Source organism: Ictidomys tridecemlineatus, chromosome 3 (genome assembly GCF_052094955.1).
Source record: "Ictidomys tridecemlineatus isolate mIctTri1 chromosome 3, mIctTri1.hap1, whole genome shotgun sequence".
In the NCBI taxonomy this organism is placed as follows: domain Eukaryota; kingdom Metazoa; phylum Chordata; class Mammalia; order Rodentia; family Sciuridae; genus Ictidomys; species Ictidomys tridecemlineatus.
The window spans coordinates 112,732,094-112,751,074 of record NC_135479.1 but is presented as its reverse complement, the minus strand read 5'-3'; the positions used below and the strand labels follow the sequence as shown (position 1 = coordinate 112,751,074).

At 36.6% G+C, this 18,981-nt stretch overlaps 2 protein-coding genes across 5 annotated transcripts in view; one reads left to right on the top strand and one right to left on the bottom strand.

The window, feature by feature from the left end:
• The window catches only part of Serpini1 (serpin family I member 1), an 81,949-nt gene extending 75,047 nt beyond the window's left edge, over window positions 1-6,902 (bottom strand). Inside the window, exon 1 of one of the 3 annotated variants that reach the window (XM_078043603.1) lies at window positions 6,407-6,902. The gene's annotated coding sequence lies outside the window, so the exon portion shown is untranslated. The remainder of the gene's footprint in view (window positions 1-6,406) is intronic. The other 2 variants (XM_040270038.2, XM_005332511.5) reach the window with 2 other exon arrangements.
• A 372-nt stretch (window positions 6,903-7,274) lies between these two features.
• Window positions 7,275-18,981, top strand: part of Pdcd10 (programmed cell death 10) — a 41,417-nt gene continuing 29,710 nt past the window's right edge. Inside the window, exon 1 of one of the 2 annotated variants that reach the window (XM_005332512.5) lies at window positions 7,275-7,430. The gene's annotated coding sequence lies outside the window, so the exon portion shown is untranslated. Of the gene's footprint in view, window positions 7,431-7,796; window positions 7,974-18,981 lie in introns of those variants that run through there. The other variant, XM_013361607.4, reaches the window with a different exon arrangement.

The following is an 18,981-nucleotide window of genomic DNA, read 5'->3' as shown; positions in this document are numbered from 1 at the left end:
ATCTTATAACCATTGTAAGTGAAAACTTGATGGGGGAAGGTTATGCTAATATACCAAGAAAATATATCATGAAAGCTGGGGGCGGGGGAGCAAATTGGTAAGAATAAGAAGGAATAAAATTTAAAATTAATCTGGTTAATTTTACTATAATTTCATCATAATATAGCTGAAATTATTGATAGTTATCCAGAAAACTGTTTCAAACCTTTTTTTTTCCCTGCTTCATTCACCAGAGGTAGAAGTTCTTGCTATTAGAACATCTCTTAAAGTTAGGGAATAACATATGACATAAGCCAATCAACGCACAGAGGACACTTTCAAGAAGTCTTTGGGAAAGTTTATATTTTCTGGTTAAAAGAGAATACTCAACAGGCACAGCTGTCATCCATTCTTCCTTCCTAGGCTGGAATGTGATACCTGATCAGCAGAAACATCTGTCTTATAGCAAACTTGACAGAAATCTTGAGGACAACACCCTGACAATGTTGAGCCTCAAACCTAAAAGCATATAACTACTGTTCTCTAGATTGCTTGTTCTAGAAAAACAAATATCTATTGTTTTATATCATTGGGCCTAAACATTGTAACTGAAAACACTTGTAATTGATGCATACTTTAAAGCTAATTTTTAAATTGATAATCATTTGGGGCCATATAACATGAATAAAAATTTGCTTTGAAGATAATTCTAGATAAGATTCTTTTCCATCTCTTTCAAAATATTTATTTTATGTTACAAATGTCAACTAATCTGTTATATTTTAAAAAACATGAGTAGCTATTAGGCCTTTGTAACTTTAAGTTGTGCCTTTCTTAAAGAACAGAAATTTTAAAATACAGGGGGAAAAACATTTTATGACAGGGTTAATTTATGTATCTTGTGTTCAAGACCTCATATTAAAAAAAAATGTTTTCTGAATTACCCCAAGCAAATATTAAACCATTTTGTATGTAGCTGTAAGAATAAAGGCTTTGTACAAATTTCATCTGGTATTAAATGTAGAAGAATTTATGATGTAAGATACTATTTAAATTGCCTTAAACATAGAACAAGTGATTTAATATCTGTAAGCAATTTAGGATACTATGTAGAGGTTTCTTAACTGCAAGGCTGAACATACCTTAAAACATTAATTGCTTCAATAATTTTAAATTGCTTTGTCAAGTACACAAGTAAATGCTCCAATGCCTTAACTCAAGAGAATGGCAAAAATTACATTTCATAACATACTATCTATAGCATTCTATCAAGAGGTGAAAAAAAACCAATAAAATTAACTAGCTCTTCAAATTACACAGAGTTTTTTAAAAAAAGCCTCAAATAGAATAACAAAATTTAGATTATCAAGAAAATTACAAAAGAAATAACAAGTGGGTAAAACATCAGAAGTTTTCCAGTGAGGTCTTTGAGTTCCATTTTAAAAATAAATAAATTAATTAACAAACAAACCCAAGATGTTAGAGGAGCTGATAGTTACTCATTGAATTGTCAGACTGTGCTTTAGAAATCATGTTGTGATATTTGAGCTCCTATTACTGGTAACTCTGGAACTAAATGTTACCTGGGGAAAATAATACACTTAGGAAAATAAGGTTATTAAATGAAAGTGAGTTTCAACCTCCTGCCTTGCCACACTAAATTAAGAGCTCTGAGATGCTCAGAAGCTCCTTTCCCAGGCTACACCAGAAGGGGGCCCCAAAGCAGAGGCTGCAGCCTTAGGAGCCAGGCAAGCTTCAGTAGTTAAATAGTACAGAACACAGCACTGGACACAGTTAATTCCAAGCCTCAAAACATATTCTTTCCCTGACAGGGCTCAAAGATAACAAGTACGATGTAATTCAGGTTTAATAAGCCTTAATAAGACCCCAAAAGCAAGAATGTCACTAAAATCAGAACACTGAAGACGAGTTAAATAGTAGTTAAGATAAAGCCTCATGTTACATTTATCTATTTTTCTGGAAGTCCTCTATTTCTATATGTTAGGAAAAAAAAGTCATAGAGTGTCTGTGAGGGGGAAGTGTTACTTAGAAGAACATTTTTAAAACAGCAGAATTCTACAAGCAAGGAGAGAAAATGAACCACACATAATGCAAAAGGTAGTCAATGAATAAATTCACATTTAAAACACACATGCAAGGTTATAGTTAATGACAATATTTGCTCTACTCATTCAGAAATCCAACAACAGAGAACAATATTTATATATTCAATATGCAACTGTTGTGGGCAGAGGGCTGAATCGGGTAATATAAAACATTTGTCTAAGACAAATTCATTTTTTATGGTTATACTTGTTTGTAAAATGATTCTTCATTATAGCTTGCCAAATAGCTGAACAAATAGTTACCATCTACCAAGTTCAGATTCTGTATAAGGCTCTCAACATATAAAGTCAGGGAAACTTTAAAATATATATACACACACACACACACACACACACACACACACACCAGGAAGATAATTATGAACTCAGCTAAGACACAAAACATAGTGCTAACCATTAAGAATAATGCCAAAGGAACAGGAAGACAAAGAAGAGTAATCATTAGATCTAAGATAAGTCACATCTATCTGTATGTTAGTAAAAATATTAAAAAGCAAAGCAAAAGGCAGTTAAATTCCTGCTATAATTAATTTTATTACTAACAACTACTTAGAACTAACTAGAATTGTCCAGGTGTTAAGTAATAAAAGAAAATTCATACTGAATTTTTAATTTTAACTCTAATCAGATTAATTTGTTTCTGGAATGTGAAATCAAAACCAATAAATGCCCAACTCTATGCATTTTGAACAAAATTCGTGTGACTTCTTTTCTTCTTTTTTTTAATCGGTGGGGGGGCAGTGGTTAGAAAAATAAGAATTCAGTTTTTATAATAAAATAATTTTTTAAAGATAAACATCAACAAAGGTATGTCTCCAGGGATGTAAGGTTAAACAGAGGTGAGCCATGGGCTTCCCTAGCTATAAAGTGAAGAACTTAGGGGTCTCTGATAGGAAGGCCCTTTCTCCTCACCCACATCCCTTACCTCTGGGATGAATTTAGAAACCCTGACACACAAAGTTGTAGATAAATCTTTGCAGCCCATACAGTCTAAATCAAACTGGGCTTAAATAACATTTCTGCAAAGCTAATTAAAACAATGACATTCTCAGAAGAGTTAATATCCAATAATCATTCTTTGAGGTACACTGAATCTTGTGTATCAAAGTATTTAATGTGCACATTAAAAAGTATTGGCCAATAATGCTAATTCATTAAGCATTATTCTTACAAAGCAAATTCTTAATGCTGAGCATGATATAAGGCTAAGGATCAATGGGAGACAGAAAAGAAGTACATGGTCTTCAGGCACTAATAATCATGTCACCTAAAACACAAATACCAAACTGTAAGAACTAAATTCTAGAAACCTTAGAGGTAAGACTGAAAAACAAAGCAAAACTCTTATTTGAATATAACAACAGAAATCTGCTCAGCAGGATTTAACCTTAGGAATTTGCATAAATAAGTAAATAAACAGTTTTTTATTCATCTTTATTGGCTAGTTCAAGTAACTTTTATTAAAGGATAAAACAACATTTAAGTTTTTGCTTCTTTTTAAAATTTTGTCCAAAGGATAGTTGTCAATTTACATAATCTTTTATACTTTAATAATATATGTGTCCTCAAATTCTAATGAACTAATGTCTTGACTTCAGTGTATTTAACTGGAGAAAAGTAACATCTGCACTATGGATACAGAAATTAATGATAGAGAGGGAAAGATCATATTATCACTTATAAGTATTTAACAAAAAAATAGCAAAAACTTTTTCCTCTCTGGTTAAGGGTACTTTTTAAAGGTAGTTTTCTTCATATCTATCCCTGTCTTTCACTGCACCAAAATCATTCGGTCTTGAACCTTTAAGAAATGCTCTTTTGTGTCACATGCATCAGTGAATCATTCTGTTAAAAATCCATGCTATCGATTATTTTTTTACTCAATAGGCTTTAAAGTAGAATTTTAAATTTATAGAAAAGTCCAAAATATAGTGTAATTTGAAATTATCAAGTCTTTGGTTAGAGAACAATCATCTCCAGAGCAATTTCCATTCAAGAGAAATATTCTGCACTGTGTTGCTTCTTTCTCATCATATATTCACTGACAGTCTTACATCTGTAGTAAAACTTAAGAGCCCAATAAATAATACGATTTTCAAACAGGGAGTATTATGCATTAAATTAATGTGCTTTCTCAACACCAATCAAGAAAAGTCTTCAGATTATCTGAGATTGAATGTGAACACCAATTTAAGTGAGTGAAAAGAATCCAGGTAACAAACAGCCAACGATTTTCTCCCACAAAAAACAGGGTCTTCTCACTCCTTAATGATACAGAAACCCAGTCTCTTTCATTGACACACTTAAAAGGATCTAAATCTTAAAAACAAGAAAACTTGGCACTTTCATACCACAAACTCATTCATTCCTAATGAGATTCTAGTCTTATGATACCTTAGAGAAGAAGACCTACAAACAAAGCTTAGATTCAAAGTATATCTGAATTTCAATTGTTTTGTTACAAATCATCTTCTACCCATTTGCTTGTTTATTAATTGATTCTCAACAAGACTTATTGCTAGTACTATAATTAACTGTTATTATTACATGGGTTGGGATATAACCTAGTGACAGCAAGTATTCCATTTCTAAAGCCCGAGAATCTAAGACTCTGATTCAGGACAATACACTTCATCATAAATAAGAGCATACACAACTTCCCAAGCTTCACCAAAGCCCTAGTGGTTTTTCTCCCCAAATCATTTTCACAAGGTCACATCAGCTATTTGGATTAATATATTCTTAGTGATGTAGCAAAGATACAATGTGATCCTTGCCTTGGCTGCTAAGTTTAGTGGCTACTGTTGCTTTTTCTTTCTTTTAACCTCTTTGCAGCTTTTAATACTTACCTGATCTGCTTGAAGACAATCTAAAAGTAGCAGTTTTTCTAAGATTTGTCTATCTGTGTATTCCTCTGGTGTTTAAGAACATGGGAGAGGAGGAATGTACACTGATATATTACTTAAACTTATTCATAGTAGCACTCAGTGGAACTAAACTTTAAGCTATGAGAATACCTTTGAGCCATTTCTTTTCAAAAAGGAATTATGTGTATATACAAAAGTAAAATCCAAAATCCTAATCAAGAATGCATTAATACAGAAGGTAATGACTATCTTATTGAATCTAGTAAAAAAATCAAAATTAAAATATTCAGACTCTGAAATATTCAATTGTCACAATGAAGGCATTTCAAAACAAAATATGCAGCAATATGCTATGATTAAAAGCCCTATAATCTAGGGAACTCTGTAATAAACAGAAAATTAAAATAAAGTAGACAAATGGATTCTTACCAAGTTTCTAATAAGAAAACGCTGTAATCCTGACATAGTGAAACAAAGGCTGGTGAGACTTTCATGTTGACCTAACATTTCCATTGATAGGTACCATAATTACATCCAAAGGAATACACACATGGTTTAATACGAAGAGTATTATTTTATGACGCTATCTTTATTTAAAATTGGAGCCCATTATAACACATACTAAGAGTAATCATTTAACATATACTGTCTAAACAGAGGAAAGATCCTCACACAGCTTTCCTTATACTCATGTTTTTAAAAATGTACAAATGTTACCGGACAGAAATGAGAGAATAAGGAGCAGCAATGAAGTACACCATATGTTCCCACTGTAGGCTGAGTCCAGGTCTTTGTTTCAATATCCCAGAGCCACTAGAAAGAAAGCTAAGTATCTATCCATTAAAATATATTTTCACGTTTTTGCTGGCAAAAGTTATACTTATGATAGGTTCAGTCAGAATCCATCCTATCCTATTCCTGCTTACATTTGCTTCTTTAATCCTGACCTCTTGCAATTCTAGGGACCTGCAATACAACCACCCTGGATAACAGGTCGGAAGCAGAATAATCTTTAAAATCAATGTGAAGAATAGACACCGAAGAAGAATGCAAAGTTATTTTGAAATAGTTCTTAAGTAATTTTATATCAAAGACACAATTCTTGCTTTTTAACAGCTACGCACCTATCCAGATATCATCCACCTTGTCCTCAATTAGCAGGATTTCCCTCAATCTTGAGATCTCCCAGACAGTTTTAACGGTGCAACTCAACCAAAAACACTAGCCACGCCCTTTATACTCAGGGTCAAGATACCTTTTGCACACCCCACCCCCGGCCGCCCAAAGTCCAAAAATGTACATCGTTCACCCGAAGGGGACTGTACGGGTTTTCTAACCCAACGCAGACTGTTTTAGCTGTGCCTTGATACAATTCCTATTAGGTGCTTTCTCCCGGGCAGTGTGCGGACGCCGGGAAGAAGCACCCACGCTTACCTCCCACACACCTTCAACCCCTGGCGGGATGCGGGAGCTGATGCTCAGAAGACTGCACTCCACTCAGCTCTTGTTCCTGCTCTGGTCTCTCCCGGGAAACTACAGTCCAGGCTGTGCTTCAGCTTCTACTGGGACTCAAGCTCCGCCTCCCCCTCTTCCAGTTGGCGAATTTGGCAGCTGTTGCTCCTCCCCCTGCTGTTCCTGCTGCTGCCGATGCTGGAGGCGGCGGGAAGCGGCAGCCGGTGGCCGGTGTAGCTTCCCGCTGCCTGCACTTGTGCAGCAGCTCTGCCTCTTCCCTTTCTCAGCGGGCCCCCTCTCCCCACACTCAGTGGCCTCACACCTGGAGTTGGCCGCCCCTTCTAGGTGCCCCTGCAGGGAGTCCAGGTTCAGCCTATCCCTCCCCAGTCCGTGGGTCTGGTTGCTTGGTGTGCCTGGGGCTTTGCTGCTCGTAGGAAGCTGCTCTTTCGGTTGGGGCGCGTCCCCACACCACACCCTCCCTCCACACCAGCGAGTTCCTTGAGGCTTCCTCTCCCCCGGCGTTGCTCACTCAACCCAGCTGCCCCACGTTCCCCGCGTCGGGCCCCCCACCCTCTTCCTTCCTCTGCTCCGCTAGCCCAGCCCCTCCATGGGTGAGGCGCCTGCGGGGCTGACAGTGCGCCCCGATTGGCGCAGGTGAGAGCTGGCCCCGCCCTTCCCCTCTTTTCTGAGCACCCTCTCTCTTCATCTCACCTCCTCCCGCAAAGGCAGGGAACTCTCTTACTATTGGCTAGCAGTGTCCCCACCCATCGCCTTGGGCTCCGCCGCTTGGCTTGCCGGGAAGTGTAGTCTTTCGAGTGCAGGAATTGCTAGTAACGCCGGCGAACGGGACTACGAGTCCCCATAGAGCGCTGCGCGACTCCGGCTGGGCAGGATTCCGGACAACGCCTGGTTCCTCTCGGGTCCTTCCGGCGTCGCCGGAGTGAATTGATCCGGGAGTTGAAGAGGGCTCCAAAGGTGGGAAGTGAAGTCAGTGCCTCAGTTGCCGGTAAGGTGTGACTGTTCTGTCCTAATCACCGTAGCTCCGCACCGAGTAAAAAAGGTCAGGTCACTCGGGGACCGTGGCTGAAACACTCAGGCTTGGCTCTGGAAGGCGGAGCGGACGGGGCTGGGAGCGGGGCCCTATGGGCGTAAGTGAGGTTACCCTACGCGAGTGGCGTAAAGCGGGTTTGTAAATGCCGCCTGCCCCGCAGGGGCCTGAACGCCTCCAGGAAGTCTCCTCTAGGTGGGGGCGGAGGGGAAGGGCGAGGTTGGTCTCTCTGGCCCAGGGAGCGAGCAGAGGGCGGATGTGCCCGGGGTGGGGTCCCCTAAAGGTGTGGCTTGGGGGAAGAGAGGTGAGGCTGCTGTTTCCCCCCTTGCTTTATAAGCAGGCTAGGGAAGACTGGAGGAAGGAAAGGGTGCTTGGGAGTCTGCTCTTGGGGTGATCAGGGTTATGCCCTTTGAGGGGAGAAGAGCGCTGAAGAAGGAAGAATCAAATGTTGACAAATCTACGGATTCAGTTCCAGTTTTAAGATGTGGCCCCTTTGAGGAGGTAATCTGTCCCTAAGCAGAAAAGCTTGACCCTCTTAGGTGTAATACCTAAGATATATTTAGTCCTGAACTATACTCACCACGCTTTCACTTTGGGATGCTGATGAGGAAACTGAGGGAATAAATGACGTGTCCAAGGTCACACACACAGAGACAGATCTTCTGAATCTAGTCAGAGTGCAGGTTCTGAACCAGAACTGCTGTCTGAGAAAAAAAGTGTGTTCTTTGGAAGGAGTGGGGGAAGTTGCAAAGTAATAGTATTTTATGTATTTCTAAGAAGCCATTTGTAAGGTGAAGAGTTTTTTTTTTAAAAAGTGAGGTGAAACTCCCTCCTCATTAAAGGATTCTAACCTTTTAGAAAAATAAAAAGAAAGGGTCAGTGAATTTGAGATTTTTTTTCTTAGAGAGCCTACTTCCACAGACCATTTTTAAGGGTGAGTAATGTTTAGCAGTTAAAATAATACTCCTTTTTCTTCCTACCTTACTCATTTTGTAAAACCGAGAGCAGTTGGGTTGGAATTCCTTAACAGAAGTTATTTTACACATTTTGTTTTCAAACAATGCAACATCAAGAAGAGTTTATAATGCCATTATTAGAAAAGACATGTTGCATTACATTGAGGTAAATTTTTTTGTTTCAGAATTCTATTTTTCCCTCATTTTCTTGACTTCAGAATGTGTGAGAGAGACAGCAATGATGTTTATATTTTTTATTGAGCAGAAAGCAGTGCACTTTTTCTAGACTTATTCTCTAGAATTTTTATAGCTCTTGAATGTGTTATTAGATAGTTTTTAAATAGACTTGTAGGCATGTATTCATTGACCTCAAGACTTATTCGTGATAAGTTTATATACACAAAGGCATAAAATTATAGTTACCAGAAAATCAATCATGGTGTATTGTTTTATAAGTTGTATTTTGAATGTACTCTTCAGTTATTAAGATCATCAACAATTTGTCTTAAAAATGAAAAAAAAAACATTTTCTAGGATCAGGTATTCTGCTGTGAATATGGTTTGATTTTAACATGACTTAAAATACAAGGAGAGGTATGATACTACAGAATGAAATAAAATCAGGAAAAATGTAGCATCATAAGTAAAGTAGTACATAGTAAGGAAGAGCCAGCTAAACAAATGGAAAATAATGTGGGGATAACTAGTTTTGTGCTAGATGAAAAAAGGGTGTGGTAGTTTAGGTAGACTGTAAACTGGACATGAGTAAGTAGTGGTAAAGCAAGAATATCATTGTATTTTCTAGATGGCAATGTGGACATTGCCTTTTGTTGGGAAAGGCATAAGATGAGTTTGGCATGTAGTTATGTGATGATGGAACAAGTTTTTGAACTAAGAGGAAAATTTGGAAATAAGAAAAATTGATATAAAATACTTGTTCTGAGTACATTAATTTTAATCTTTAATTCAGTGCTACCACTGAGTTCTCTTTATCTCTGAGGTTCATTATAGTTTTGATATTTCGCTTGTTTGGGGATGACAGAGTAATGTTTCTGTTGTATATATCATCCTCAGTCGCATGCTAGAGTTCACAGAAAGATGTGTAACTTGTGTTTTTATTGTGGTTTACAGCCCACCAGTGTCCACATTTGTGGATACCTTTCAGGAGACTTTTGTGTCTTTTTTTTTTTTTTTTTTTTTGGATATCATCTCCTATAGGACTTAGGTTGTCTTTCATATACACCTCTCTCTCAGGGATGTAAAGTCTATAAGAACCGGGGCTATATGTTGTTTATTATTGTAATCTCAGTAGGTAGAATAGTTGGATACCGATTTACAGAGAATAGAAGAGGCTCAAGTTGGTCAAATGTCTTGTCCAAGGTCATGTGTCCAGTGATTGGTGAGACAAAGTCATAACCTAATATAGAACTTTAATATTGTGCAATAAAAACTCAGTTCCCTTAGATTATTTATTTTATTTGAGAAAAATACAACATGGCTTAAATGTTTAACGTTATGAATCCTTTTACTTTCATTAATACTGGCAATTTATCTTCTGTCCTTTATGCAGCACTCCATTCTTATCCCCAACCATTCTCATTTACCTTCCTGACTTGGGGCTTTTTAATATGTTTCGTCTCCCTGCCTGGTCTGTATTCCCTTACCTTACAAAATCTGGCCAACTTTCAGTCAATTTTCAAGTCTCAGTTTAAACCGTCTACCTCAAGGGAGCTATTCCTGACCTTTGACTGTCTTCATCCCAAAACTGTGATCTTCACCATCGCTGCACCTTTTTGCTATCCACATTAGAAACTTATTTACTTCTGTACCTATTTGACAAATATTTACCTTATTCACTAAACTGCAAGTTACCTGAGCAAAGCCTTCTCATTTATGGGTCTTGCTCTACTACTTACAGTACCTGGCACAAAGTAACTGTTGAATAAATATTTGCTGAATGAATGAATGAATGAATATATTCATGCAAAGTGTCTCCAGAACTCTGCTAGGGACAGAAATACAGAAAAGACTAAAACAGATATGCTTCCCACCTAAGGAGAATTGAAAGATAAGAATTTTCAAATGAACTAAAACATAGGAAATTTAGGTTAGATGGAAAGGATTTATTGCCTGAAATTTGGAATATAAATTGTAGAAAGATGTTTGTTTTTTCTTGGAGATCTCGAAACTCCAGATAGGTAGTTTTCTATGTGGAAATGACAAAGGAGTCATTTTCATTTACAGAAAAATTTCTGTTTAATGACAGTATTTTGGAGACTTTATTCCTGTTGTGGTTTTTATTGTTGTTTGTTTGTTTTACAGATAACATTGTTTATAAATTATAGGTGTAGAACAGACTTTTCAATGGACTTTCTTCTTCCCTAATGTTATCTCATTTTTGTCCTCAAAACAATTATTTAGGTACTATTGACACTTTTTAGCTAAGGACACCAAAGATATAAGTAAATTTACTAACTAAACACAGAAAAATTAAATTGCTGGAATTTCCAGCAGAAGATGCCAGAGCCATGGTTTAAATTGATCTGTCTCTGCTTTTTCCATTTTCTTTGTTTTTGTTTGTTTTTAACAGTGCTATTTTCCTGTGAATTTCACCTTTAATATCACTTGCTTCAGACAGGGTGACTTTGGAAAATTGAGTAATTCTTGTCTCAGATAATCTTACATTTTGAGCTTCTTGAGAATTTTCATAATACTTCAGTGGGTCTCAAAGTAATACTTGCTTTAAACCTAGAGACTTACAAGAGTAAAACGATTATCATTTTAAAACATGGAAATAAAATTTCATGGATAAATTGTGTTATGTTTTGGTCTTAGAAACAAATTTTGTAATCTTTTGCAGCACCACACTAATGGAATAAAAAATATACCCAAGAGCTCTGAGTTGCTGTAGTCTGATATTGCTTTCATGGATTTACTAATACAGTCTCCCACAAGATATTGTCAGAAAGTGACTGCTGATACTTGGCTTTAAAATTTGATAGTGCTGCTAGTTTTCCTTATTAAATGTAAGGCTTTGCTAAGTCCTAAACTTACTTTTTAAAGTCAGACCTAATGTTATTTGAATAAGGATAACAATTTCATATTTACGTAGCATAACCAGAATATGGAAGATAAAACTGAGGTACTGCTTCTTATATGTGTTTGTATTATTAAAGTTATTATGATAAGTCATGTAATTAAGAATTTTAATCCAGAAAATGATTTTTTTTCTGTAAAGTATAAAAGTGATGTAGAAGTTAGTGTGATTTTGTAATTTTTGAAATATAATAAGTTGGCAGTCTCAGAGACTTATGGGATGGATATACACACATGTACACATAAGGTAAAAAATTAAAGCACTTTTATTGTAGTAATTAGAAGTAGTTTATTTATTGAAAGTTAAACAGTGTGGTTTGATGGTTCACTTTGTATGAAGATGGATTTTTTTTCATTTAAGCTGCAAAATTTAAATGTATCTTAGATATATCATAATATCACAATTCTGTTTCTCAAGGTCACACTTAAATTTTGGTTATGGAGGACCTGTTTTTGTTGTGTTTTTTAATTGCTCAAAAGTAATTTGAATGAATTTAATCAGTCTTCTACAGTTGCCTAGAATCAGGTGTTTCCTATGGGGTAAATGATTAAAACAGAAAGAAAAAGGGAAAAAAAGGAAATATCGTCTTTAGCAAGTTTATGAATTATTGGGTAACAGCAATTGAAGATAACTAAGTTATTATCATTTACTCTGTTAGGCCAGTCCCTTGAAAAGAAATTTGCCAAAGGTAAGTCTAAATTGCATAGTAATGATCCTTTGGGTCATTCACATATATCTTTATTGAATTTACATTACATGTGAAATTGCCTTAAATCTACTTTGGAATGAACTGGAATCTAATATAATAGCTAACATTCATTGAGCCTTAACTAATTGCCAGGCCTAATAATAAGCATTTTAAATGATCTCTATGTAATCCTTACAACAGTGCTAGAAGTAAAGGTACTATTCTCAATTTAGAAGTGAGGAAACTAAAGTTAAGAGAGGTTGAAGAGTTTGCCCACTGTCACAGGACCTGTAATTGCTTGGAACTAGGATTTGAATTCCCTAGCTGGCTGATTCAGTAGACCAGGTTTGTAATCATTCCAGTAAATATGTTCATGATTAAAGTCCATTGGAAAACCAGTTAACATTGGAGTTACAGTTGCAGAGAAGTTATCTTAGTTTCTAAGGTCAGTGTGGCTGGCATGAGTTACTTAATATTTATACTTACTTTAAAAAAATGTATTAGGAACTTAACACAGAATCTAACAATTTCAATACATTCAGTTTTTCTGTAGCATTGGAATAGATTACTGAAGTATCTGATTTTTTTATATATAGAAACTATTGGAAAATAAATATGTATGTTATATTATAAAAATCATGTGGCAAGCTACTCACTGTGAGAGGCCTTGTGATTGTGACCCATAAGTCTCACATAGGGAGTAGCAGACCATGTCTCTTACCTCTCTCATTCTGGGGCTTATGCACATGTATGAAATTTTTATCACCTACACATTTCAGTAGCTAATTTTCTTTTTTTGTTTTTTCCTAAAAAAAAAAAAAAAGTTAAGAGGGTCCATTGAACTTTTGGGGGGGTAGGTATATAATGATGCAGGGGTGCTCCCTAGAGTGTTATATCAGCCACCCTGTCCTCAGAATGACCAGGAATCCTGCTAAGATTGGAGTCAAGGAATGACAAAACCATAAGATGTTACACCTCTGCTGTCTTTTCATACTTACAGGAGATTATATGCAAGGTTATACCAAGGTTATGCAAGGTTGTTTCAAGGTATATGACCAAAAGCCTTTTGAGAATGTTAAATGAGTCAGCCCTGGCCTCTAGGCGGCAACTGCTCCCTATACTAACTCAGATTGTTTCAAAGCTTTCTGAATTTAATTCTAAAGGATTTGGGATAATGTTAAGCTCTTGTTTTCATAATTATTTATACTTTATGGATGCCTTTACCCATATTAAATTTGGTATTTTGGTAATACTTGTCAAACCTTGAGCGATTTCCAAGGTTCTTCCTTAACTTTGGTGTTCTTTCTTAGAAAATGAATTATACTTTTGCAAAGTGAAAATTCCAGGAGGAACTGTCAATGCAGTATTAGAAATTACCATTCTGTTGCCTTCAAGTTCTTGTGACTAATAGCATTTGTATTTTAGATGAGTTTGGGAACAGAAGATGATGTTCCGTAGAACCTTTGCCTCCTTAGTACCTAGTGTTAATCAGTTGAGCCAGGTATAATTAGTTATTTGGGGGTAAAGATTTTATTAACATGTGGTGCAAAGAAATATTATAAGATACAAAAAATGCAGGTTGTATCTTTTAGAAGACCTTAGGCAATTAGGAATCATTAGTGAAAGAGGCATCTAAGTTTTTTTGGTTTTTGTTTTTTGTAGTAGGAATTGAACCTAAGGGTACTCAATCACTGAACCACATTCCCAACCTTTTTTTGTATATTATTTAGAGACAGGGTCTCACTGAGTTGCTTAGGGCCTCGCCAAGTTGGGGAGGCTGGCTTTGAACTCCTGTTCCTTCTGCCTCAGCCTTTGGAGCCCTGGGATCACAGGTTTGCACTATCTTGTCCATTCCATCTAAGATTATAAGTGATAACAGAGCAAGTAAGCAAGACCCAGGGTGACACAGAATCCTTAAATGGACATGCACTTTTAAGTATACAGTAAGAACATAAGAATACTCCTGAGAGCTTAAGTTGATTTGAATTTTTAAATGCTTTTAAAGGAATTCCTTAACATTATAATGGAGAGATTCAGAGATCACAAACACTAATGAAAAGGAAAATAGAAAGCTACCATGCCTCAGTGAAATACTTGTTCAGTTAAGCAATTCCTAAGTGTCTACGTCAAGAATTTTATGGGCAAAGATGAAAATGTTCAAGCAGAAATTTTGTTTAATGCTTTTGTTAAGTGTTTTCACTTAAATTTTGATCAAGTCAGAATTTAACAAAAGTTTAGACACTAGAATGGGGCAGGGGGTGAGATTGACATAACTAGGGAAATTTCTATTTTTCTCCTTGAGCCAGTTGTTTCTAAGTATCTAAGAAGCAATTTGTTCCTATTTTTGTTTTTGTTTCTATTTTCCATCAGCCAGTTCAAAACTAATGAAACTCTTTGATTCTGTTGTCAACTTTGATTAGCCTGAATGAAATTATCCCCCTTATAAAGAATTATCTGCAGAAGATCTTTGATCATATCTTGATTTTTACTGAACTAACCAGCCTGCTTCTAGGTCACAACTTCCTTTGTGAAGTTGACTTTTGTACATTGAGTGAATAAAGGATGATTTTTAACACCATTGTGGTAAATAGTTTTAAAGATTATCAGAGGATCAGATTCTATTTGCTTTTAGTAATATGTAAATTTCTTCTGGGGGCCCAAATTTATTATTCCTCCAATTTGGTAGATGGGGGAGAAAAGGTTTTGAAAATATGCTGTGTAAGTGCTATGACATTTTGATACCAATATTAGAGTATCATTGTGTATGCTGTGCAGGAGGTAGACTAAAGGTGAGGCAACAGAAGCATCTAGATTACAAAATTAAAGGAGGTCCTAACTGTATATCATGCAAGTCAGAGTTTGTACTCTAGGCATCTCGTTTACCTCACCCCAGTTGCAGCCCTGATACCATGTCAGGTTTATAGAACTTTGGATATAATATCAGTACCAGCATGAACTGAATGTTTATTGGGTGTCAGCCACTGTATTTAGTATTTTAAGTACACTTAGTACTCTTAACAACCCTGTAAAATGAATACTTAGTATCAGTATTCCAAATTTTAATTTATGGAGGAGGGACAGGTGGGTAAGAGCTCCCGTGAGAGTGAGGGACTAGTAAAGAATAGGTATTTAATACATTTATTGGATGAATAAGCAGGTTAGTATGTTTTGTGTATAGGGAGATAGAAGATTTTCCTTGAAAAAAGTTCTGTTGTCTTAAAGAGTTTTGAATTTCTCACTGTGTTTAGAAAGAGTTACTAAATAACTTAAGTGATATCACACAAGAATTCAAACTCAGGCCTTTCTGTTTTAAATCTAAACACTTATCTCCTGTTTTGTGCTATCCATGTAAAGAAAAGTTTAGTTACTTCTTGCCCAGTCTATAACTGTGTGTATTAAGGAATGGTACTTCTCAAAATATGTAAGTGCACTTGACATGATGTAGTTAACTTTAAAAAAAATTTTTTTAATTTGTTTTAATTAGTTATACCTGACAGTAGAATGCACTTTGAGACATCATATATAATGGAATATAATCTTTCATTCTTCAGGTTGTACATAATGTAGAATCACACCGGTCATATAGTTATATATGTATATAGGGTAATAATGTTTGATTCATTCTACTACCCTTCCTATCACATATTCCTCCCTTCACTCCCCTTTACCTAAAGTAACTCTATTCTTCCCTAGCTCCGCCCCCTTTCACCATTGTGAATTAGCATTAGAATATCAGAAAACATTTGGCTTTTGTTTTTTGGGGATTGGCCCATTTCCTTGGCATGATATTCTCCACCTCCATCCATTTACCAGCATATGCCATAGTTTCATTCTTTAAGGCTGAGTAGTATTCCACCACATATTTTTTTATCCATATATCTGTTGAAGGGCACCTAGGTTGGTTCCATAGCTTAGCTGTTGTGAATTGAGCTGCTGTAAACATTGATGTGACTGTATGACTGTCATATGCTGATTTTAAGTACTTTGGGTATAAACCGAGAAGTGGCATAGCTGGGTCAAATGGTGGTTCCATTCCAAGTAGTCTGAGGACTCTCCATACTGCTTTCCATATGGTTGCACCAGTTTGCATTCCCACCAGCAATGTATGAGTGTACCTTTTCCCTAACATCCTTGCCAACATTTACTGTTGTTTGTATTCTTGATAATTGCTGTTCTGACTGGTGATGCAGTTAATTTTTAAGGAGCATCAGAGATTTAAGCTGTAGCAAGTTAAAGATCCACAAACTTCTGCAGCTAAGTACCTGAGAGTGATGGTTAAATTAACCACATTCTTGAGTTAGTCTCTAGTCATGAAGTTTGGGGTCTTGGCTATATGTTAATTGAGCCACAATTGTCATAAAAGAGCCGGTTCATTTAGAGTAGTTCAGTTTGGCTGACTGCTTCACAAATCCCAACACAATAGGCTACAGTAGCATTGTAATGTATTTAGTTAAATTTATCTGTCACCATTGTGGTTAATTTTTTTTTTAGGAAATTTCTGTTGTCTTTTGTTATGGTTTGGGTATGAGGTGTTGCCTCCCCACCCCCACCCCCAAGCCTCTTTGTTAATGCTGGAATGCTCAGAGGTGAATTGATTGTGAGAGCTGAAACTTAATCAGTCCATCCTAGTTTGAAAGGAGTGAGTGGTAACTCTAGGCAGATGGTGTGACTGTAGGAGGTGGGTTACTAAGGGTGGCATGCCCTGAAGGAATATATATATCTACCCCAAGGCCCTTTCCCTCTCAATTCTGCTTGCCAGCCCCTGAAGTGAGCTGCTTTTTTACACAGCATCCTCTGTTATGACAGGATGCCTTATCTTTGGCCCAGAGCAACAGACTCTGCCCTCTATGGACTGAGACCTCTGAAACCATAATAAACTTTCTCTCCTCTTAGCTGTTCATGTCAGATATTTTGGTTACAATAACACAAAGCTGACTAAAACATTTGTATTTCCAAATTGTAAAAGTTGGACATTACACTAAATTTTAGGATATTACTATTTTTATCATGTGTGGTGAGGATAAGGACAAATTTACTGGTTAAAGACTGAGATCTGGAACTCAAGTATGGAAAAATATAATGGTTCTTCCAGCTTCCAGTAAGGTTCTGTCCCTAACCTTACTAGGAGGGCCACTCATCTTGTTTTTCATAATATTTTGTTCATAATTCTTGAGTAGTGATTGTTCCACAGCAAATTTCAATTTGTGGTAGAGAGAAGAGATTTTGCCTGAGAAAAGACTCTTAAAAAGGTTTAAAATCATGTATCAGTTCTTCTGCCTTTGAAGAATCCTGATAGCCCTGACTCAGGGATTATGGAGGCCTGATTTCTAGAGAGATCTCACTTGTCATTCTAGATTAGATTGCATATGTATTTTCTCTATTTAATCATAATAGCTAATATTAAATAATTACTATGTGCCATTCACTGTTTTGTCTGTAATAATATATTAAATCTTAACAACCTTAAGAGATAGATGTTATTACCATCTCATGGATGAGAAAATTATACTCACCTTTGTAGTAACAGTGCTCTTAATGTCATTTGATATAATTGAAATCCTCCTATTTCTATTTTCCTTTATGTAATGTTGTGATTTAAGTTTCTTGGGATCTCACTATACTTGTGTTGGCTTTCCATAACTAAAACAAAATATATGAGATAACCAACTTTTGAAAAGAAAAGATTATTTTAGCTCATAGTTTGGAAGCTTCAATTCATGTTCTGTTTGCCATGTTGCCTTGGGCTCATGGTGACATAGCATATCATGGCACGAGTGCATGGTAGGGCAAAACTGCCAACCTCACAAGCCAGGGAGAACAGAGTAAAGAGGGGAATTCCTCAAAATGAATGCCCACATTCATTTGAGGGCATGCCCCCAGTGACCTAAGGAGCCCATCTCTTATTTACCACTGCCTCCTAATGTTGCCAACCTGGGGATCAAGTCTTTGGGGACATTCAAGATCCAAACTGCAGTATTTGATTCCTGGCTTTTAAAGGTTTATGCTTATGTCACAGAACAAAATGTATTTAGTCTGTCTCTAATAAGAGTCCTAAAGTCTTAACTGTTCAGCATTGCTCAGGAGTCCAAATATAGTTTCCTGCAAGACTCAAGACATACTCAGCTAGGAACCCTGTAAAAAATCAAAAAGAAAGTTAAATACAAGATACACTGATGGGTCAGAAACTGGTATATATTCCCATTCCAAAGTGAAATCTAGGATAATAGAAAGGAGAAATCAGTCTAAGATATCAGTGAAATTCAGCAGGATGATCATTAAATCCTTTGACCTTGTTGATTGTAGCCCACAACTCTCTTGGGCTGATTCTTGCTGGCTGCTATACCTTTCCCTAACAAATGTTGCAATTTGATGACACTGCTATCTTCCTAGAATCTCCCATTGTGGCTTCAGCTTCAGCCTGAGTTCCTCTCATTCCCCTGTCAGGGGATGCTTGGAGGAACTCAGACCCCACAATCTATCATTGTCTGACATCCAGGACTTTCCTTTGAAATATCCATGCAAACTGTGTTGACTCCATAATTTCTGCATTTTGCATGACTGCAAAATCAGTGTCACATGGATGATGCCATGGTTGGCCACTAACTTGACCTATACCTGGACCTGCCTGATGATCCACCTGAACTGCAGCTACAGTGGCCTCTGAATATAGGAAATGAATCCCAGGGAAACATGTACCTAAGTGGTTCTCTTGGGCAGTGTATCCCAGGCTCAAAAGAATCTGCCCTAGAAAGTGTTTACAAATTTATA